The sequence below is a fragment of the Dermacentor albipictus genome, chromosome 8 (assembly GCF_038994185.2).
Source record: "Dermacentor albipictus isolate Rhodes 1998 colony chromosome 8, USDA_Dalb.pri_finalv2, whole genome shotgun sequence".
Taxonomy (NCBI): Eukaryota; Metazoa; Arthropoda; class Arachnida; order Ixodida; family Ixodidae; genus Dermacentor; species Dermacentor albipictus.
Genome location: NC_091828.1, coordinates 40,096,368 through 40,120,334, shown reverse-complemented (window position 1 = coordinate 40,120,334; position 23,967 = coordinate 40,096,368). Strand labels below are relative to the sequence as shown.

Genomic DNA, 23,967 nt, shown 5'->3' with positions numbered 1-23,967 from the left:
AGAGCCGCACTCAAGAGCGACCTAGGTTGCTCCTGTGCTGAGCTAGTCTACGGCACCCACCTACGCCTTCCGTGCGATTTCTTTGTCGCCACCCCCCAAACGCCTATGCCATCCCCTGCCGACTACGTAGCCGAACTGCAAGCTTTCTTCAGCCAGATGCGCCCCGTGCCTACACGTTCACAAGAAGCAAGGTCCCCGTACGTTTCTCCGGCACTCAGCTCTGCTACCCACGTTTTCGTGCGTAACTGTGCCATGCGGAAGCCTCTACAACCACACTACTCCGGGCCATATTGTGTTCTAGAGCGTCGTCCGACAACGTTTGTTGTCAATGTCAACGGCCGATCAGACACAATTGCCCTGGAACGTCTCAAACCCGCCTACATCGAAGCACCCGCGCCATCAGCTCCACCTGTATGCGACGCGACCCTGCTGCATCCTTCGTCGCCGCCTGCGCACGTGACACCCACGACCAACGCGAAGACACGCCGCGTCACGTGGACTTTCCATCGTTCGTCGAACTTTCCTCCTCTCTAGGGGGGGAGCCCTCTGTAGCGGCAGCAGCATCGGCGTCGCACGAGAGTTGACGCGGACGCTCGCGTCTACACGAGGCTCGAGCGGCTGGCGCGTTCCGGCGCGGGCTAGCGTTCCGAAGATCATTAAAAAGAATGCTACGCTAAGCGACGGAGTGTTGGTTTTTCCTCTCCTGCGAGAGCCCGATACTTTGACGGTCTACGTGGTCGCTCGTCGCCACACATCTAATACTGCATGTCAAGTGACTGACGCGTTATTCGTTTAATCCAAATATTATGGACAGGCAGTACTTGGCAAGCATTAAACCATATCATTTTTTTATTGCACTTAAGCTGCTGGCGTCATAGATTGCCAGAAAAGTTTCATGAAAACAGCCAGGGAAGGCTTGGAAAAAGATCTGGAAATTTTAAAATGGCCACATAGGCATGCTGTCTTGTTATATGTCATACAAAGTTTCCAATGACTCTCTGTGTTAAATGTATTTTTAAAACGTTTCACTTCATAAAAATTGAGGGAAATTGGTTCCATTTATTGAAAAAAAAGAAAGTCAAGCATACTGACATGGCATTTCTTACTCAATATGTTTTTTTGCGTTAAGTACACGTCCTGAACCTCGATAGCCTAGAAAAAATTTTCATCTTTCAAAGCACCTTAAATAATTTACGGTGATAGAATTAATTAGAACTATACTAACTGTTCTGCTCCCCAGGAGGTGCATATCTGTCGTGCCATGACACAAAGTCCTCGTGTGGTATTTCGGTGTGGCCTCATTACCTGTAAGAAATTAAGTGGCCATATCAATACAATCAACCCATCTGCCTTCTGTTGAAGTTATGGCCAATGACCGATTCATATAAAAGTATGAGAAAGACATTTAAATGTGTATCAAGCAAAATAAATTACAATCTTAGGCATGATACTGTGAATGTTCCAGTATCGTCTTCTGAAAATATCCCTCTGCACGGGCATACTTAACTACCAGACAAAAAAATGTACAGACAGCCCAACTGGGTAACGTTTCAGCAATAAATATAGAGACCATTGGGGATAAGTACATTAATGCATCATATATGAACTTGTCATAAAAGGGAACATGCTGTTGCTGGAACGAGCAGCAGTTGTGACTGTTTAATTGTTCACGATACCATGCAATAAAAGATTGTAAAAAGGTACTGATTTGTATTCACAAGCAGTCACTAGTCATAGTTAATGTATTGACTTAGATGGTTTGAGCAAATATATTAAGCGGCTTAATGAATATACAAAGAATACACACTTGTTATTTTTGCCTCATATTGCTGCATCTACTTATTTGCAGCATACACCTGCAGCACTTTGGGACTAATGACACAAAGGTCAAAGCCAGCCTGGCGATCATGCTTGCCAAGGAGTAGTGTAAATACTTAATCTGTTTCTATAATAGCATAAGACATGAATTTAAGGAATTCATCCATTATATCGAGCAATAAAAGCGGTTAACGCATTGCCGGTGCACTTGTTTTATTTTTTGCACTCCATGGTTCAGCACTATATAATTTTTTTCTGTTTATGCAACATATATGAAAGTACAGCTGGTTCAGGAGCATTATTAGTCTACTAACGGTAATGCGTAAGTGCAGATGAAAAGGAACAGGTGCACATGCATAAATACATTCAAAACTTTTTGCTACCGCATGTAAAGAAAAATGTGAACTAACTTGTAGATAGCCGCTATGGAGTTATGGCCTTATACACTCTTTGTAGACTTGTCTATAAAATGTCTGTGTCTATAGAGTGTCTATATATTAGTGAAAATTCATGTTTGTTGTCAAATGTCTGCAGAATGTCATAGAAAAATGTGTATCGGGTTATAAAGTTCTGTTTTTGTAGACTGAAGTCTATAGAATGTCTACAGACTATCTATATACATTTGTCTATAGATATTCCATAGACTTCAGTCTACAAAAGTAGAACTGTATATATAGCTCTACTTTTGTAGATTGAAGCGTATAAAATGTCCTCAGGCAAATATCATCTATAGACATTCTATAGACTTCAGTCTAAGAAAGTAGAACTGTAAGCATATACACTTGTCCATAGACATTCTGCAGACAACTGTCTACAAACGTGAATTTTAATTATTTCAAAGACACTCTATAGACTCAGACTATTTATAGACAAGTCCATAAAATGTGTATGGCCATAAGTTTATAGACAGTCTATAGACTCAGACTTCTTCTAGACTTGTCTATAAAAAGTGTATGGCCATAAGTCTATAGACAGTCTATGGACTCAGTCTTCTTATAGACTAGTCTATAAAACGTGTATGACCATAACTCTATAGACAGTTTATAGACAATCTATAGACTTAGACGTTCTATAGACTAGTCTATAAAAATATGGCCGTAAGTCTATAGACTGTCTAAAGACAGTGTATAGACAGTCTATGGACTCAGACTTTTACAGACTAGTCTATAAAAAGTGTATGGCCATACGTCTATAGACTGTCTATAGACTAGTTCAAAGAAATGTCTATAGACTTCATAGACAAATATCTATAGACTGTCTATGGACTCTCTATAAAAAGTTTTGTAAGGGCAGTCACTGACATAATTGTAGGCAGGATAGTTCTGTTGGCGACATTCATTATTCGTCTCGTTTCGGCAGCGAAAATGTGCTCACATAATTGTCTACCACACGCGTGTGGTTTTTTTTAACACGCATTAAAACATGTCTTTCTTTCCGCCTCCGCGAGAAAACATTATATGCATGCAGAAAAATTTTGCACCGCTTTTTGTAGCAAGGTAATGCGTGTCGCGAACGTTTGAGCTGTTCGAGCCACGGGTGTAGTCAAGACTATTTCGAGGGACCGAGGGGTGTCCTATCCTTTAAATGTACATTCGTGCGTGTGCATTATGTGTGCGTGTATATTTGGACACACAAAACTAAAAGTTTCGGGGAGTTGGCACCTCTCTGGCAACGCCAATCGTTCAAACTTGGCCTGCATTAAAAAATGTCATCTTGCTCAGCGCTTGCGTACAATGCTGCATGTAGCTCGCGACCAGCAGACAAAAAAGCTAATGCAACACCGCGCGGCATTAGCCTCCTAGCTAGAACTCGGCATTAGCTAGAACTCTGCGCAACTATGCGAACCTATGCGCAACTCTGCTCCCCGCGGGAACACGACCAACGGCTGGAGCAGTGGCCGCGCGGCGACCGCGACGAGCCGAGTTGTTGGAGAATCATGGTACCTTGGTGGTGAAGCAGCGCACAGACACGGACACAGTGAAGAGAAAACAGGAAAAGACGACACTCGCTGCACTCGCAACTATTTTATTTCGGAACACATACTTCATGTTTATATACCCGCGCACCCTCGGGCGTCAAAGCAAATCAAAGCAAGATTAAAGGTTTTTTTTTTTTTTGAAATCATTTGCCCGCGCACACTCGGGCGTCAAAGACATGGCACTTATCTATGCTGATGTGCAATCTTATCGTAGTTTGTTGCAACCCGAACAACCGTTTTTATTACACGTTTTCTCTCCTCTTCTTTTTAGTGTACTTCCAAAAAGGCAACCTCACCGTGGCTTAGATGAACAGATGGCTGACTAATGCAACCCTCTCCCCTCTTGTGAATATGAAAGGCTTCGATTATTTCCCTGGTTAGCTGATCCTTATGGTGTGTTAAAACTGTCGTATCATTGTAAAGTGGCCAGCACCCATGTTGTGAGCAGTGCCCCTTGATATGGGAATGAATGTTTCCCCCCAGTGACCTTTTGTGCTCCAAAAGTCTCGTGTTTACACACCGACCCGTTTGGCCGATGTATACCTTCCCACACGATATGGGCAAACAGTAGACTACAGATGACCTGCACTCGACAAGTTTTTCTTTATGCTTGACTGTGCACTTACGACCATTTACTTTTACTTTTGTTGAAACTTTACGATCCAGTCCGGCACATATTTTTCCGAGTTTGTTAGGCGCTGAGAAAACTACTCGTAGACCATATCTGCCACCGACGTTTTTTAAGTTATGCGCAATTTTGTGTGCATATGGTAGTGACACAATTTTTTTGCTGTCAGTCTCTTGTCTGTTGCGCTCTCTCTGATAGCCATTGCGCACATAACGAATCAACTTATACGCTGATGTACAGAGTACATGCGCATAACTTAAAAAACGTCGGTGGCAGATATGGTCTACGAGTAGTTTTCTCAGCGCCTAACAAACTCGGAAAAATATGTGCCGGACTGGATCGTAAAGTTTCAACAAAAGTAAAAGTAAATGGTCGTAAGTGCACAGTCAAGCATAAAGAAAAACTTGTCGAGTGCAGGTCATCTGTAGTCTACTGTTTGCCCATATCGTGTGGGAAGGTATACATCGGCCAAACGGGTCGGTGTGTAAACACGAGACTTTTGGAGCACAAAAGGTCACTGGGGGGAAACATTCATTCCCATATCAAGGGGCACTGCTCACAACATGGGTGCTGGCCACTTTACAATGATACGACAGTTTTAACACACCATAAGGATCAGCTAACCAGGGAAATAATCGAAGCCTTTCATATTCACAAGAGGGGAGAGGGTTGCATTAGTCAGCCATCTGTTCATCTAAGCCACGGTGAGGTTGCCTTTTTGGAAGTACACTAAAAAGAAGAGGAGAGAAAACGTGTAATAAAAACGGTTGTTCGGGTTGCAACAAACTACGATAAGATTGCACATCAGCATAGATAAGTGCCATGTCTTTGACGCCCGAGTGTGCGCGGGCAAATGATTTCAAAAAAAAAAAAAACCTTTAATCTTGCTTTGATTTGCTTTGACGCCCGAGGGTGCGCGGGTATATAAACATGAAGTATGTGTTCCGAAATAAAATAGTTGCGAGTGCAGCGAGTGTCGTCTTTTCCTGTTTTCTCTTCACTGTGTCCGTGTCTGTGCGCTGCTTCACCACCAAGGTACCATGATCACACACCAACTAGCCCAACTTTCCACGTTACTGTTGGAGAATCGACGGCCGTGGTGTGGCGTCACAGTGCGGCCACGGTTTAAAGTGTGGTGACGGCGAAATTGAGGAAACCTGGCGTAATGTAGCTATTGCTACAAAAGCAAAACAAAGCGTGGCACATTCTTCGCCGATAGCGAACTGCAGAAAACCTTGTTAAATTCAAGCAGTCTAAATCGCAGGGAAAGCGCACGCGACGACAGGCTATGAGAGAAAGCTTTGAGAAGTTTCTTCCGGTAACCGATTCATGAGCCATTAAAGGCTTACGCCTTAAAAACCACAAAGATGTACAGGGCTGACAAGACACAGGTGATAACATCCAAAAATAGTTTCTTGTAAATGTGGTACCCTACATGAACAGCAAATGACGTTGCTCAATCTAAAGATCCAATGTGCAAGCTTGACTAGATGAATAACCAATTTTCTTGCGCAGGCGGTACACTTTCTTGCATAATGTGGACGCATGCTTGTTTCTTTGCGCCGCAGTGACCATCCGTGTAGTATTTGTGGCAGGACACAACAAGACATGCCAGAAACGTACGTCACAGTGCATATTCATTCAACCTAGACATCCGCTTTTCACATATTTGTAATACTCCCCGACTATTAGTTTGACAGTACCCAAAGTCCCTCTGTACAAGTTTGCCACATGAAAAAAAAATTTCACACGCAGCAGCTGTTCTGCATTGTGCAAAACAAGTAGGCCTGGCTATCATGAGCAAATGAATTACTAATGTTCAGAAACTTAGAAAAATTCCATGTTATGGAAGAGGGTGCTCCGACATTCAGCATGTTGTGTAAGTGTGGCATCAAAGCTAATCTTTTCTGGTGATCACGGGAGCCTCTTGTATTATTAGATGCTTTCAAACAAGTTCAACCCTTTGTAACCCAATGGCAGCATGTGTTGCCATAGCAATGTACCACGATTCTTGTACACTAGCTACAACTCTGTTTTACAAATGGTAACATGCATGCCACATCATCGTTTTAGAGCGCAGCTCTTTGGCGTCCGTTCCTGGGTTTCGCGTCGTCGTCGGCGTTGTCGTCGGCCTCGTAACCAGCTCCGCCCCCCTTTCATCCCCCCAGCGCTAGCAGCGACCGACTGATACCGCTGGATGCCGCTGACGCCGCTAGAGAGTCAAGATAACGTGACTGCACAGAACACCGTCGCCGCCATGCAGAAAGAGGAGGAAAGGGTCCCCCCCCTGTTCTTGTGTGGCGGATAGGGTGCTCTTCAGTTGCCGACGCGCCGGTTATTTCACGTAGGCCCCGGCACGTCGACGAATACGTGACCACCTTCCCACGGCTAGACCTGGTTCTTAGCGCTGCGGAAGCGAGGGTATCATATTGTTTGTGTCGGCATCGGCGGCGTTGTCCCTGAAACCAACTCCGCAGCTGGGGTTGACTCACTATCGGCGTCAGCGGCATCAGTCAGTCGCTGCTATCTCTTCCCTCCTCCCTTTATCGTGTTGTCCGCTTGCTGCGCGCGCTTCTGCCCCCATCGTTTGCCGCTGGGTGTACACGCCGCCCCCCTCCCCCCTCTTCCTGCGAGTCTCCGGTTGTCAAAGCGCCGGCTCGAACTTAATTCCTTTCTTCGCTCCTCCTCCAATGCAACCCCTGTGGGGTGGCAATCAGAGAGCCAGATCGGTGGCGGCGGATCTGTATATGTGCACCGCCCGAGCCGAAATTGCCGTTGCCGTTCGCCACTGCGAAATTATCTGCGAGTTCTTTCTGAGCCATGAGCGAGACGACCGATGGAAGTCCTCCGTCTGCTGCTGCTGCTGCTGCTCCCCCACTACTAACACCGACGTTAGTAGTGGGGGACTTTAATGTTGACATAAAGAGAAACAGCAATTTCCTAACACTTATGCGGGAGAACATCCCGTTCCTCTCGCTCGTAACGCGTCCCACGGCTGTGACAACCTCGCGAGGCACTTGTATAGATCTCGTCTTTGAGAATCAAGCATTGGTGTACCAAGTCGAACATATATCAGTCTATTTCTCTGACCACAACGCTTCCTTCATGACTGTCAAGAACTGTTAGTGGAGTCTTTGTTAAAGGAATACGTGTGAAAAATAAAAAAAAATTCTGTGATAGCGCATACATGTGTTGCTCGATTTCTTTGCCTCAATCTATCGAAAAGGTGAAACAGCTTATTTGCTGCGCTCAAATTTCGCATTAGGAAGTAACGTAATCGTCGGTAATTTTTTCTCGGCTCCCCGTAGATGGCACAACCTACAGAAGGACATGAACAGACTTGTCTTACGCACTCTCACAGTGCCCCGGGGGCATGCTGTTCACTACGGTTAAAGAGGCTACGTCGAGCAAGCAGGATAAGTTGCCCGGGCGCTCGCCGGCCCTTTTGAGCACTGGCGCTGTAGGAAATGAATGCCACAAGGCACTGCTTCTTTATGAGGCACCTCACAATGTAAGTATACTTGACCACAACAATCTACAGTTCTATCTCAATAAAACAACAGCGAAAGAAATAACACAGTCAGTGCAGACATCACCTATCAGCTGCGCTTTCGCAGAGATCTTAATCTGACGGAAAGCATGTCGCCTTCGCCGTTGCGAACTTAGCTTACAGAATGCAGCGTTATTGGACGGTGCCTAAACAGCCAGCGAGACCGTAGCTTATAAAAAATGTTTTATCGCCCTTCTGCTGTCGTAACGATATAATAAATGAAGCGCATATGAGGTGTTCTGTTTTTGACAATGGGCTACTTCGTTCTTCCGAGTCAGTTACTCGCGGTTCGGGCTCTATGTTTACTCCCATGTCCTTGTAAAACAAGCCCTTGTTACTCTCCATTTCATGAGCAAACATTGTACTAGAATTGCGTTTATGGTCTTGGTTCCTTTAGCTATGCGTCACACGTTGAGGTAATTGAACTAGCTCATGGTAACGGCTTATTTTGTGTGTATTGCTCACAAGAAAATTAGGCTGCTGCATTGCAGAAAAATATTTTTGAAATCAATTTTGATCACCTACGCTACGTCAAAACATAGTTTTTACATCTTTTGGCACGTGCTATATGCAGCAGGTTGAATAAACCACTGATCGATTCTAAGCAACATACTTTGCCAGAGAAGTTGCGCAACTTCGCCGAACATATTGAAAGCATTCACACTTTCACCCTCACATATGGCACTAAACCTCATTATGGAATGCAGTGCGTTGCATTACCGCAGAAGCACAGATCAAAATAAAGTTTTCTTATTGAGCTTTCAAAATGTTACTCACGAGACTGAAGCTAACTAATGTCCCTCCACATTTTTTTGAAAAGTGAGAATGTTGAAAAAATGCGGCAATAAACAAGGCTTACCAATAACTGGATCCACCTGGTGGTTGTCTGTGCAGCTGTAGAGTACGTGCGGGGTTCAGCACTAAATCTGCACATCGTCAAATCATATTTCGTGTGTTTCTGCGATGTAGCGCACCACACAGGATTCGTCAGTGTCTGAGGTTGCGTGGATTGAATACAAGGGCATTCAAAGGTACTTGAATGGCACAGAGTAAAGCTAAAGTGACAAGCTCATCTCTGTCCCATACACGCGTTTCTCACAAACACTTGTATTACTATTATGGTGTTGGGCTGCTGAGCACGATGTCGCGGGATCGAATCCCGGCCACGGCGGCCGCATTTCGATGGGGGCGAAATGCGAAAACACCCATGTGCTTAGATTTAGGTGCACGTTAAAGAACCCCAGGTGGTCAAAATTTCCGGAGTCCTCCACTACGGCGTGCCTCATAATCAGAAAGTGGTTTTGGCACGTAAAACCCCAAGTATTATTATTATTATTGTATTGCTATTGGTTGCACTCGTGTGTTAGAGAACGCTCTGTTGCAGGAAAGAAATTACGGCTTCTGCCAAAAAGCACACTCCCCAATCTATTGGTGGTTGTTCCTGTCTTTTTCTCATTCCTTCTACGTCTGAGTTTACTCTGCCCATTTGTGCGACAAAACTTGTCCGGAGAGCGATTTTACACTATTCTTGCAGTGAAGCTGTGGTGGCCTGCAGCTTGGTGGTGCAAGCTGGGGTGACCGCAGGGGTGGCCTAGAGGTAGAGCATCTGCCTCGCATGCAATAGGACCGTGGCTCTAACCCCGGTGCCGCGCAATTTTCCCCGCGATTAAGATAAAAATCTGTGTGGTGATAAAATTAGATAAACAGGCCTGGAGTGCAGCCTGATCCCGGTAACCAGAACCAGCAACGCGCACTCCGTCACCAGAGCAGGATTTGCCATCCTGGTGCAGTACTTGGCCACAACCCCCTATATGAATACAACAATCAGGTAGAAGCTTTATAGCCTACTGAATAAAGAAGCATCCACATAAGTTGTACTAAGAGGCTCGACAGGCCACCTGCCTCAGCAGAAATAAGTTTTATTCACACTGAGCAGAAACGCAAACGAAAATAAAAGCACAAAATTCCTAGTGTAAAATGTCATGAGTCCTTTATCACGGGGAAAGGCATAGAGTTGTAGTCGTATTGCAGCGGTACTGAAATCAAACCACTCTCATTGTGTGCAAAAAGCACAGCGAAAACCCAGCCAGAGAGATTGGTTTTATCACCGAAAAAAAGTTTATTCATGTGTGTGGACACACATTTGTTAAAGTGTACAACAATTCGGGTGAGGCAAGGTCGGAGGACCAATACTTATCCTGTTAGAGGATCTATTTGAAGATGGTCCTTCTGCATACGCTAGAAGGCCCACAAAAAGCCAGGGTTCTTTGGCAACCATCATATAACTAATTTACATACACTTGAGGTTAGAGACATCTCGCAGTAACCTGAAATTATTCCTGGCATGAATCAGGTGACTTCATCACACCACCTAATTCTCTCACGTGCGCCACTGCATCTCCTTTCGGCGCCCATTCTTTTGCTCTAGCGGGCAACCAGTAATCTGTTTTGCGGTTTGCATTGCCTGTATAGCTACATTGTCAACTACGATTTTACTAGAACTCGTTTTTTGTATTGAGGTAATATAGGCTCTGAGAAGCAAACACAGCTTGCATATTTTTAGAAGCAGTGGTCTATGAAGATCACGGAGGCAGCGTTCGCTATTGCGGGCGAGCTCTACCACTGGAAATGCTGGCGCCACCATCTGCGTGACATGGCATGAGGGATGACGCAGCGTCCGCGTCGGCTGCATCCGAAGCACCGAAGCGAACTGAAAACGAAAGTTTTTAAGTCTCACCTGCGCTGTGGTTATGATTAGGTGGCGAGGCTTTCCCGCCTTGGGTATCTGCTTGACAGCTTTTGAATGCACTATAATAGGTAGTGGCTGCTTTTGGAGGCGGGCAGCAGTGCCGCAGTGCTGGACCTATGTAACGGAGCCTCTTGTCCGCCTTATTCATACAGCCGCAAGACAAGAAGCTGCTTGAAGCTTGACTCGCGAAACTTAGAACCGGTAAACAGCCATCGGCTACAACTCGCGTATGCAGCAAGCACAGACGCGAGGAGTGTTCCTGATACGGCGTGGGGACTGCAATGTTCGGTGAGTAGCAGAAAGCACTCAACCAGACGTGCGCGTTCCAATGCGTCCGCACAGGCCGCGCTGACTCGACGTCGCGCACGACGGAGGAAGAGGACGCGCACCCAAACGATGCACGAGTTGCCGCGCGCAATGAGTTTCCTACAAAATTACTAGAGGGAACTCTGGCGCTGCAGTCGTTGTCCTACCATGGAAATGATGGGAAGTACATGGATTTGTCTGATCTTCGTGCTCATGGATTCAGACGTTTTTGTGGCTTTGTATATTACGCTATATAAATCTTATTGTCGTATATTTCAGCGCAATCTATATTCTTCGAAGTGCAGAAGACGCCGGGAACACGTACAATTGCTAATAATTGCAACGATCGAGCTTGTCTATGTGCCCAAATCGAAACGCGCCAAGCGTCTCTAGCGTCTCAAAGCACTGGCATGCCCGCGATAAGTTCATAAGTGCGTTTCATTCGCTTGTCGATACATGCATCCGTGGCTTAATGGTTTCAATATCAGGCTTCTGTACTAGAGTCCCTGTGTTCGAATCCTGCCGTCGGGCAGTTTTAATGATGTTTATTTAATTATTCATTACGCAATAAACTGTTGAAAATGACGAGTTTACAAAGTCACAAAGCTGTTTGAAGCCAAAAGGACGAAGTTTAGGCAAATCCATGTACTTCCCATAATTCCCATGCTGGGACAACCGCTCCCATTGTAGCTCACGTAGACACTAGCGCCAGAGTTCCCTCTAGTAATTTTGTAGGAAACTCTATGGCTGCGCGTAGCCGCGCGTCTCGTCGCGGCGGCGCAGTGTTGCTAGCTTTGCCATGTTCAAGGCAGTCTAGCCTTCACTTAACGGCCATGTTAAGCAATGTGTTACATATTGCAAGAAAACACAATAATTTCAGCTTAAAATTTGTTTTTATATTTCGGAAACATATTTTACGACTCCTTGTGGGTCATTCAGCTCAACTGCGACCTAATATGAGTATTGTGGGCCTGGCGAAACCTGCAGCACCATCGGCATAACATCACCAGGTACTGGAGGAGCTTGCCCGGGCTAAGCCACTCTACCCAGGCTTGCCTGAGCGTCGCGCGAAGAGTCCTTCCGGAAGTGACGTCGGCTTGCCGTGGTCATGTGAGGTGCGTCATGCTACTGACGCGAGTGGCAGCTTCCCTAGAACTCCTCACCGACCCTTTATATCCGACCAGGGAAGGCAACAGTGTCACCCGTGACTCCTGCCCCGGCCTCACCCTAACGAAGAATGTCGCCGACGCCACGTGGACGAACCTAGGCGAAACGCTGGGCAGCGACCACTACATACTCAGCACGTCCATATCATCATCCAAAATTAGAAGGGGTCTGGGCACCGCCCATATCACAGACTGGCCCAAATTCCGCAATGCACCCTTCCCGTCAGGTCCCATTCAGTCTATTCACGCCTGGAGCGAAGGCATCAGGCAAGCATACAGAACAGCAGCAGAAACAATACACCGCACACCGGAAGTCCCAGAAGTAGACCGCCACCTACTCAAGCTATGGCAGAAGCGCGGCCGGCTCGTGGGAAGATGGAAAAGGCAACGCCTAAACAGACCCCTCCGCCTGCGGATTGTACAGCTCACGGAGGAAGCTCAAACATACGCCACCAATCTAGCACGGCAAAATTGGCAACAGTTCTGCGAGTCACTGCGGGGAACGCTGGGAACTTCCCGTACCTGGGCAATTCTGCGGAACCTCATCGACCCCTCTAAATCAAAATCACAATCTACACGCACCCTGAAGCGCATTGCTCACCTCTTCCCGGGAGACGACGCAGCACTGCTTCAGGCTCTAAGGGACAAATACATCGGCACTAGTACCGCCCCACCGTGCTCGGCGACCTACCAGGGCAAGGAAAATCCTGCACTCGACGCTCCCATCTCTGCGGCCGAGGTGTATGCCGCCGTCCGACCGTGCACCCGAAACACGGCGACGGGAGTAGACAGAATTACCAACGCCGTGATCCGCAACCTGAGCAAGGCACAGATCAGGGACCTCACCAAGTACCTCAATGACTCTCTCTGGGAGAAGAATGAAATTCCCTCCGAGTGGAAACACTCGGAGATCATAGTAATTCCGAAACCAGGCAAGAAGCCGGTGATCGAAGCACTACGACCTATATCACATCGTGCCTGGGCAAGCTCTACGATCGAGTCATCCAGACGCGCCTCCAACACTACATGGAAGACAACAATCTTTTCCATCCCTCCATGATTGGCTTCCGGTCGGGCTTGTCGACGCAAGACGCCTTCCTTCTCCTGAAGGAAGAGGTTCTCTCCAACATCCCGAGGGGTGGCGAACACATCATTATGGCGCTGGATCTCAAAAGTGCGTTTGATAACGTGTCTCACAAGGCCATTCTCTCGGAGCTCAGCAACCTCAACTGCGGCAAGCACACCTTCCAATATATCAAGAACTTTCTATCCAGCCGAACGGCAACAATAGGAATGGGTGACACGAGATCGGACCCTCAAGACATGCCCAACAAGGGCACGCCACAAGGATCGATCATTTCCCCGCTCCTATTTAACATCGCCATGATCGGAGTCGCAAGGGCTCTGCAACAGGTTCCGAACATTGGATACACCCTGTATGCGGACGACATTACGATCTGGACAAACACCGGCTCCCTAGCTGAGAAGGAAGACACGCTCCAAGCGGCAGCAAACTGCGTCGAAACCGAGGCCATTCGATGCGGGCTCTGCTGCTCGCCCGACAAATCCAAAGTTATCCGCGTACAGGGACACAACTACAAATCACCAGGCAACCTGAGCATCCTCCTACACGGGGCTCCCATCCGGGAAGTGCCAGTCATCCGGATCCTGGGTCTCTGGTTGCAGAGCGACGGAAAGGCCAACCACACAATCCAACTGCTCAAAACGACAACACAGCAGATCTCTAAGATGATCCGCCGGGTGGCCAGAAACAGAAAAGGCATGCGGGAGGAGGACACGATCCGCCTGGTGCAGGCGCTGGTCATCAGCCGCCTCTCCTACGGGCTCCCATACCTCACCCTGCTCCGAGCAGACCTAAACAAAGTCAATGCGATGATACGTGTAGCCTACAAGAATGCCCTTGGTCTCCCACCGCATACATCCAATGTTAGCTTGGAAGCTCTGGGACTACACAACACGTTCGAGGAAATTCAAGATAATAATAATAATAATATTTGGGGTTTTACGTGCCAAAACCACTTTCTGATTATGAGGCACGCCGTAGTGGAGGACTCCGGAAATTTTGATCCCCTGGGGTTCTTTAACGTGCACCTAAATCTAAGCACACGGGTGTTTTCGCATTTCGCCCCCATCGAAATGCGGCCGCCGTGGCCGGGATTCGATCCCGCGACCTCGTGCTCAGCAGCCCAACACCATAGCCACTGAGCAACCACGGCGGGTGAAATTCAAGAGGCGGTCCTCCTGTCCCAGAGAGAACGCCTGCTCTCCACAGCGACAGGCCGACACATCCTCAAGCGCATCGGCTACCCGGCGGACATTGACACCATCCAGTCGACCACGAACATTCCTCCACGGTACCGGGCCACAGTACACGTGGACCCGCTCCCAAAAAACATGTCTCAAACTCACAATGAAGGCAGAAGAAACGCCCGAGTAGACTACCTCAAACGCACAGCGGGAGGAAGCCCGAAGACGGTCTACGTTGACGCTTCCCTCTATCAGGGTGCATCGAACGCAGCAGCAGCCGTGGTGGTGGACTCTACTTACACAGAAGTCTCCAGTATCTCCATTCCGCACTGTACGGTTACGGAAGCGGAAGCGGCGGCGATCGTGCTGGCTGTTCAATACGGGGACGCGACCAACCGAGAACAACAAGTAGTAACCGACTCCCAAGCGGCATGTCGGCTCCTTCTAGCAGGCAGAATACCTCAAAAATTAGCTTGATTCACGACTAATCCATTGGCTACAAATTCATCACTCAAACAACAGATTACGTGGGCCCCGGGGCACTCGGGGCTGGAGGGTAATGAGGTCGCGGACAGGCTAGCTCGAGGTCACACAAACCGAGCGGCCACAATCCTCGATTCCACAACCACCCTCCCCGTCCCCGCGGCTTACGGCGCGAGACTTCAATATCTGCGTAAACAACGACAGCTTTACCCCCCACCACACAAGGGGCTAAACGCACAGGAAGCGCGGGACTGGAGACAGCCCCAGACCAAGACTTTCACCAACTTACACAAATACAGCTTCTTCTCAGAACACTACAAAGACGCATGCCCCTCGTGTAACGAACAGCCCACTGCCTACCACGTCACGTGGGGGTGTACGGGCCCCAAACCGCCAGACATACAAACACAACAACCGGAGGAGCAGTGGGAGGCCACTCTGTCCAGCTCAGACCTAGAGACCCAGCGCGGACTGGTAATCCAGGCGAGAGCAGCAGCCAAGGCCACTGGAGTTTTGAAATGAAGACTCCACTCACTGTACATTTCTTTTTTTCTCCGTAGTTCTTTCCTCTTTTGTGAATAAATGTTTTCTACTACTACCGGCGCGGGCGCAAAAATCCTAGCGGTTGTAGGTCTCCACGCCGCCGCGCGCCGACACGCGAAACAGCCTCCACCCCTGACGCCGTACGCGCCCAGGCGTGGTGCGGAGCGTGCGGGCGCATTGGAACGCGTACGCTCGCCTGCGCCCGCTGCACGCCTAGTGACATGACGCTTCATGTGGTCTATGAACTTGTTGATGCTAGACACTGGTATGTTCACCGGTATTGAAGCGGAGTGGTAAGAAGCATATTTTGAAAAAAAGGCATGACACATGGTCATGTTTGCATTAGGGATTAATATACTGGATTATGAAAAAGAATCGCATGATGAGAAGACCGATAAACATACAGTGCGGTGCAACTTGAGAAATAATGATACTGAAACATAAGAATTTAGAAGAAGAGAAAAAAAACTGGCTGTGGCTTAGCTAAGGTTAAGCCCAGGATGCGAAGCATACTAGCCTTTATTTTAACGCGACAGCGTTAAGGAGCTCGTGTCGCCGAAAAGCCGGTGTCGTCGGCGTCAGCTCAGGTGTGCGGCGCTTGCTCAGGCCAATGCCTCCTTTACTAGATGCCAGCCGCGTTGCTCGCTTTCCCATTGCAGCGGCGGTTCCCTTAGTTGAAGTTAGTTCAGCATAAATTCCGTGAGGCGGCGCTCGTTGCCTTTTCAACTTCCGGCGGATGTGGGCGGGGCGGCTGAATGCTCCGCTGGCGCTTTATATGTGCGGGCGTCTGTTAGCGAGCGTTATCGCGGGCCTCGGAGATGGCAACAGACACTCTGATAATTTCAGATGCCGCAGCACGTGATATAGGTTGCAGACGTCCGCCACAAGCAGCGCTCGTTGCCTTTTCGCGGAGGAGAGAAAAGGGATAGGGCCAGGAACCGAGTTTACGGACAACGCGGCTGGCATCTAGTAAAGGAGGCATTGCTCCATAGAGTTTCGTACAAAATTACTAGAGGGAACTCTGGCGCTGCAGTCGTCCTACCATGGGAATGATGGGAAGTACATGGATTTGTCTGATCTTCGTGCTTGTGGATTCAGACGTTCTTGTGGCTTTGTATATTACGCTGTATAAATCTTATTGTCGTATATTTCAGCGCAATCTATATTCTTCGAAGTGCAGAAGACGCCAGGAACGCGTACAATTGCTATTAATTGCAACGATTGAGCTTGTCTATGTACCCAAATCGAAACGCGCCAAGCGTCTCTAGCGTCTCAAAGCACTGGCATGCCCGCGATAAGTTCATAAGTGCGTTTCATTCGCTTGTCGATACATGCATCCGTGGCTTAATGGTTTCAATATCAGGCTTCTGTACTAGAATCCCTGTGTTCGAATCCTGCCATCGGGCAATTTTAATGATGTTTATTTAATTGTTTATTACGCAATAAACTGTTGAAAATGACGAGTTTACAAAGTCACAAAGCTGTTTGAAGCCAAAAGGACGAAGTTTAGGCAAATCCATGTACTTCCCATAATTCCCATGCTGGGACAACCACTCCCACTGTAGCTCACGTTGACACTAGCGCCAGAGATCCCTCTAGTAATTTTGTAGGAAACTCTATGCATTGCTCAGGCGCACATTCCCTTGTCGCGCCGAACGCTGCGTTGTTCGACGCTCACCGCGTCCGATGCGGGGCGCGTAGTCGCTGCGCCGTAGCTAAGCCACCTAGAAACAGCCGCTGTAGCACGCCGCAACCTTCGCTTCTCATTCCAACGAGCAGCTCTGTCTCCAGGAGGCATCTCACCTCGTGAGTGTCTAGCAGAGGCAAGCGCAGCTGCTTATATACCGCCGCAACGCCGCGAGCAACGGCGCGAGTTGGAGCCCCGTTTCTCCTCTGTCGTGAGGTCACGGTGTCACGTGGTATTGAAGGCGACACCGCCGCGCCTGTGGAGCTGGTTTGAGCTCTAGTAATATGCTTCGCATAAAAGATGGAATCGTCGTGACGGCACATCACGAAATTATTTTTGAACAGCTCTGATATCTTCCACGCAACAATGGTTGCCTGTATAGTGTCAAGCTGGAACCGCATGGCGCGTTCTCCGCGAGCGAAAAACGTCTCGCGCGGCGAACGGCGGCGTTCCCGCCGACGCGGGAGCACCCGCACGAAAAAAAGGAAGCGGCGATTTCGCGTGGCGTTTTTCGTGTTGCCAGGCAACATAACTCCCAATGACATGAATGGTCACTGCTACCGCATATATAATATCCCCTTAAACTTACAGAAAACTGCAATAGAAATAATCTTAGTGTAATTAGAGAGCGATATATTTTTCCGAAGTGTGTATTTATCAAGCTTCCTTTCAGGCAGCAAGATTGTGTGCGAAACTGCGACTATGTACCTTCCGCATGCTGAGAGGCCACTGCTTGTTTACAACTTTACAGGGCGCGACGCTTCTCCCCTTCCCTTATTAGGGCCTCGTTGAAGGTTGCTTTGTCCATTTTGCGTGAACCCGATGCTCGAACTAAATCATGGTAGCGCATGTTTTCTTTGACGCACGCGCCAGTTGTGCCGAGAAAAAGAAATTGCGCCAACGAGGTTCCGTCGAGATGCGCAGAGAGCAGGGCCATCTGGTGGGAAAACCAAAAAACAACGAAATGCGACGTGACCAAATGCAATGTGACTTACCTGAACTCTGATTGGTGGACGCGCCGCGCGGCGCGATTTATTTTTTTCTACTCCGAGCACCAGCACGCGGCGGCGCGAGGACGCTTCTTGCTGGGCACGCGTTACAATGACGCGCGTCAATCGCGCCGACGCTCGCTGTATAGGCTGCTTCTGCCTAAGGAGTACGCACTACTCGTGGTCTTCCCATAGTTGTAATTTAAATGGAATGTGCGGAACCACTAAACCAAAGCTCTGTAAATTAGGCGCAATGCCCACCACTGGAAATGCAGGCAATGGAATCGTTTTGACAATTGACGTGGCTGCAAGCATTTAGCTGGAACCGCATGGCGCGCTTTCCGCGAATGAAAAACGTGACGCGCGGCAAACGCCCACGTTGCTGCCGGCGCGCGAGCACGCGTACCATGGAATAAAGAACCAACTTTAGACAACGGAAAAGTACCTTCCGCAGTGGTGCGAAAATAAGCACCGGCAGCGCATGAAACTTACCTAGGGGGACGCCAGATGGCGCTGCTTAACCCGGAAGCGGAAGTCCGTTTTATTTTAGATCAAAATTCAATATGGCCGCCTTTTGCCGGTAGCGTACGCTGGTACGCGCCATCCTTGCCCTGCCGGCTATGCGGCATGCCTTCATGCCTTGGCTGCCGCGTAGCTGGTGCGTTATAATTGCCAGGAGACCAAAAAGCCTCTACCGACGCCCATAAAACAAGCCACAATTAAGTGAACAGAACGTGCGACTTTATTGGCAGAAGACAAGCAGTGCACATTATCGTGCAATAGCAGAAATAAAATTTGCATGTCTAGATACGCTGGAATCTTTGACGCGAGCTCGCAAACGGCTTACCGTCGTCGTCGCACATGGCGGTCTAGTAACGAGGGACAACCGGCGGCGCAAGCAGATTGGACAGAGTGTCGCGCCTGCTTGCAGCGGCAGCAGCCGTTAAAGAAGAGTAACTTCTTGGCGACTCCGTAACTCACCACCCCCAATAGAAGCGCAAAGCAGTATTAGATGCAGTATCAGCCATGCCACATCGGACAGATTTAGGAATTGCAAACCCAACCGCCTTTGCATATGAAGAACCTACACATTCCTTGTGCTATTTTGTATGCCTTTTTGCTTTCTTTCGTATGCCCGGTGGCTTGTGTCTTCTAACATGGGGTGCGCAAAGCATAAAGTTCCCTATTCGGTTGGGGTATTTAGTTACATACGAATAAGTCACTTGAAATTCCAGGCAACACTATTAGTACTGGTAAAATACCATACATCATAAGGCCTAAAAAACTGGCACAGAACAGTGTCCCAACTTTCCATCTGCTGCTGTCAACAAGTTTCAAATGCAAAATGTGTCAAGCGCATCTCCTATATCTTCAGTAGTTTTCGATAGGCGCCTGCCATTTATTTTTAGTATTCAAGAAAATGGAAGAGTGAATTGCTTCGATTACATTCACGTCATGTAACATGCTGTACTTGAAGTACACAAATGTGCACAGTATTTATTTAAAAATAAGATGGCGTTACAAAGTTAACTCATGGCATTTAGAACATACTTGAAAAGTTTCGCAAGTGCAAACAATGGCTCAAAACAATGGCTTTAGTCTTTGTATCCTAGCTGCAACATATGATGCCATAAGGAAATGCTGCACCACATGTTCCGTGTGGTAGTTAGATCCCCTGGGAACATATTTGCTACATCGGTGCTTCGATGCAGCCCACACACATTGCAGAACCCGAACAGCGGTCATGACTTTTGGGAAATAAATTAAAGTGTCTGACAGAAAGGAAGTATATCAGAATATTGATGAGTCTGTAGTTTCTTTTTATTTCACAAAATTTCAGTTTACTGCAGCCACACCTGAAGAAAGCAATTTATAAATGTGTCATAACACTTCATTTTGATGTAATAGTGCAGCAGCAGTTTTTTGTAGCGTACTGAATAAAGTAACGTTCACTTGTGTTGCCGCTGCAAGGATAAGCATGCTTTCTGTGCTAAAAACATTATGCGGTGTTACGTGCCAAAACCACTTTCTCATTATGATGCACGCCGTAGTGGGGGACTCCGGAAATTCGGACCACCTGGGGTTCTTTAACGAGCACCTAAATCTAAGTACACGGGGGTTCCCGCATTTCGCCCCCATCGAAATGCGGCCGCCAAGGCCGGGATTCGATCCCGCGACCTCGTGATAGGCAGACCAACACCATTGTCACTGAGCAACCACGGCGGCTTATCTGTGTTAGGTGAGATTAAAGAAATAATGGAAAATCTCCTGCAATGTAAAATTCAGAAAATAAAATCCAGAAACGCCCGATGTCCAAAAGACTTGGGATGTTTTATTAGCATTCAGAGAACAACAGAGCTCCTAAATGGTTACAGTGTAGGATGTTCTTATGTGCTGGCAAAATCCTCCCTAAAAGCTTTTATGAACTATCTAGATTCATTGAATAGTGTAATGCGACAGCTGCTTGCAGGCCACAGTTAGTAAAAATGCAATGCACAACAGCAGTGATGTGTATGACCTCTCTGCCTTTGTCCCAATCAATATCGGTGCTTCTTCGCTAAAATATGTACCGCCTGGTCTAAGTTAGGACATTGTCGCGGCAACACTCATATTTAGAACTACGACAAAATGCACCGTGCAAGAGAAAAACAAGTCTTTTGTGAAATGTTGAATGGTTTGGACAGTAACCTCCAGAGTAGTAGGGGGCCATTTGTTGCAGTTTTGTAAAATAAAAATGATGCCACTGCTGCAGAGAACATATCACGGTACATTTTGGACCAGACTGGGTGAACATCAAGTATCCTTACAACAGCTTGTCCACATCAATGACCCAAACTTCCGATATCAAGGATTTCGATGTTCAGGGCAATGCTCAAAACACTATGTACGACCCATTCACATGTTCGATTCTATACGAAGGGAAGCTTTAGAGATGTTTTGAATCAAATGGTGTACCACGTAATGTTATCTATACAGTTGTTTCTTTTTAAATTATGGAATGTATATTGTTTTTTAACGCTCATGTTTATGAATTCACAGTTCACAATAATGAAAGGCAACTGCAACAAAATCTCACATTCGTGAAGTTAGCTAAGAGAGTACAAACTACTGAATCAATGGTCAGGGCTAGTTATTGTCTAGTTTCCTAAGAATACATTTCAACCTAAAGTACATAAGCAGCAGATCCATGCTCCTGGTGGTTACGAAGCTTGGATGATATTCTTGCACACCCAACAGTTTTAATACGCTGTAGGTGCCCCCTAATCTCAAAAGTCATGCGCAGTACCATCGTAGCTGTCATCATCCTGTGTGTTCAAGTACGTTGTGACAATTAGCAAATGAATGCTTGAATGAATGAATGAATGAATGAATGAATGAATGAATGAATGAATGAATGAATGAATGAATGAATGAATGAATGAAAGGGTTATGCTTAAATTGAAGACGACGCAACGAGCGATGGAAAGAATGATGGGTGTAACGTTAAGGGATAAGAAAAGAGCAGATTGGGTGAGGGAACAAACGCGAGGTAATGACACCTTAGTTGATACCAAGAAAAAGAAATGGGCATGGGCAGGACATGTAATGAGGGGAAGATAAGCGATGGTCATTAAGGGTTACGGACTGGATTCCAAGGGAAGGAAAGCGTAGCAGAGGGCGGCAGAATGTTAGTGGGCGGATGAGATTAAGAAGTTTGCAGGGACAGCACCTCCACAATTAGTACATGACCGGGGTATATGGAGAATTATGCGAGAGGCCTTTGCCCTGCAGTGGGCGTAACCTGGCTGATGATGATGACTACAATGATTGTCTACTTCTAATTTAATGTGGTGAAGCCCTGTCTGTTGTTTCCTTCTATTGTCACTAACACGGACCACCAGATGAGTGAATGCAAAAACGCAGTTTCTTATTCAACAGCACCGCATTTGCATTTGGCATTGCAAACGCGAGGATTTATTAAATGTAAATAATTACTGCTTTGTTAACACCAAAGCCCCTGATTTTACCTTTAGATTTAAGTGTTTCAAAGTGAAAATTTTCCGTATTCGTAATAGCTGAATTAAGAAACTGCGTTACATAAAGAATAGGACTTCTCAATTGGAGCGGATATTCATACAGGTTTTGCTACTTCCAGAAAGGACAAGTCAGGGTCAGGCACAGGGGCATCGGGATGGATTTCAATGAAGTCCACGAGGAGCCAGTCCCGCTCGCTCGTTTTACATGGAATGGGTTCATACCACTCAAAGTCCTCTGATCTCATCGGCGAGGAAGGACACACTTTTTTGGATGCTGGATCGCCTTGCTGTTTAGAAGAATAACTAGGCTTGGTTTCCGTTTGGTGGCCATCATGCGTGCTGCTCCTTCTCCGTTTCGGCCTGAAGGATTCACCTGGAAAGAAAAGAACAAGACGAAAGAACTTAGAAACAAAAAAAAAGCTTTCGCTAACTCCTGTAGGCAGCTATCAGAGCTCGTTTGGCTTCAAGGGAAGATTAAACGTAGCATGTCGCGGGCCATGGACTTCATGGGTAAATTTAGAGCGCGAACTATTAGGACACTAGTCATTCGCTAACGTCACTGCCGACGCCGTATGCGACACGCGACGTTTCATTACTGTTAAACCCTGTTCACAAATAAAATTGTGTGGTTCAAAAAGGCGTTCATGTTACTGTTCGTAAATATATGTGATGGGCTTCCTTGAATAATCCTTGAAGCAATCATGAGCTGGAAACCTATGGAAACGGAGACAATAACAACATTGTTGGTATTTTACATGTACTCCTAGTCAGCAATTTTGTTAACGATTGAGCTATTGATACAAGGGAAAAGAAGTCGCGGTTTCACCAGAAAGGCGAAAACATGATTGCGATAGAAAGTTTGTAGACAGCTATGCGAATAAGGATAGTAGATTTATCGGCGATATAAACTAATAGATTTGATTACTATTAAAAATGTCAGGCATGGTGCAAGCACGCACAAACAAAAACAAACACATCACACTGGATGACACCGGCCACCTGCTGTCAAATCTGTGAGATGAGGAAGCGTGGAAGCCGCAGCGAGAGAAGTAACCCTCGTTCTGTACATCGCTTCAACGCATTCTGAGCGGCGGGAACACAGCACGTGTAAAGCTACAACGCGTAGGCGCACCTAGACTCTGCCCCCCTCACAGATCGCTTGAAAGGTGCCCTGAAGCGCTCCTAATCGCAGTGGAGAAAGAGTTTTCAAGAGAACATACGCTGTTTCAGAACCACTTTGACGCAAAAGGTACTTTGGCGTGTTTAGCAGAAGCGGAGTTAGCGGCATTAAGACACGGCCTCCGCGTTGCGTCCACTTGTTGTTCAATACCTTGCACAGCGAAGACTACGATAGAGCGGGGCGTATCCACAACACTCAGCCGTCAAAATGGCGTGGCGCGCAGTGCTAATTTCTATTTGGTAATCTAGTGCTGGATGTTAACGACGAAGCCATTCCCAATGTTCGGCGCACGGTACGCACCAAATTCGATTTCCTCAGCGATTCAGTTCCGCTTAACTAGTGGACACGTCGCGGGACTCCCGCGGCGGCCATGGTATCAAAACTACGACAGAACCGCAGCTAAATGCAACCATGACGCGCGTGGGCAGCCTTGGCTTTGTCCCTGACAAGACTTGAGTGCATGCCTAGTGTCATATGCAGCATTCTGACAATGTTACTTGGTGCGTGCCGGCTTGTTGCTTCACCAGCTGGCCCTATAGACAATCGCCACATCCGACTTGCGCATTTTTCGAGCGCTATCAGTTAGTGTACGAAGGCGTCTAGCTG

The 23,967-nt window shown here is 47.2% G+C and overlaps 1 protein-coding gene across 4 annotated transcripts in view; it reads left to right on the top strand.

Moving 5' to 3' along the window:
* Positions 1-23,967, top strand: part of LOC135915231 (uncharacterized) — a 50,208-nt gene that overhangs the window by 3,557 nt on the left and 22,684 nt on the right. The window contains exon 2 of one of the 4 annotated variants that reach the window (XR_011507883.1): positions 22,301-22,779. The exons of 2 other annotated variants lie outside the window; for them this stretch is intronic. The gene's annotated coding sequence lies outside the window, so the exon portion shown is untranslated. Of the gene's footprint in view, positions 1-9,507; positions 9,572-22,300; positions 22,780-23,967 lie in introns of those variants that run through there. One more of the 4 variants, XM_070523270.1, reaches the window with a different exon arrangement.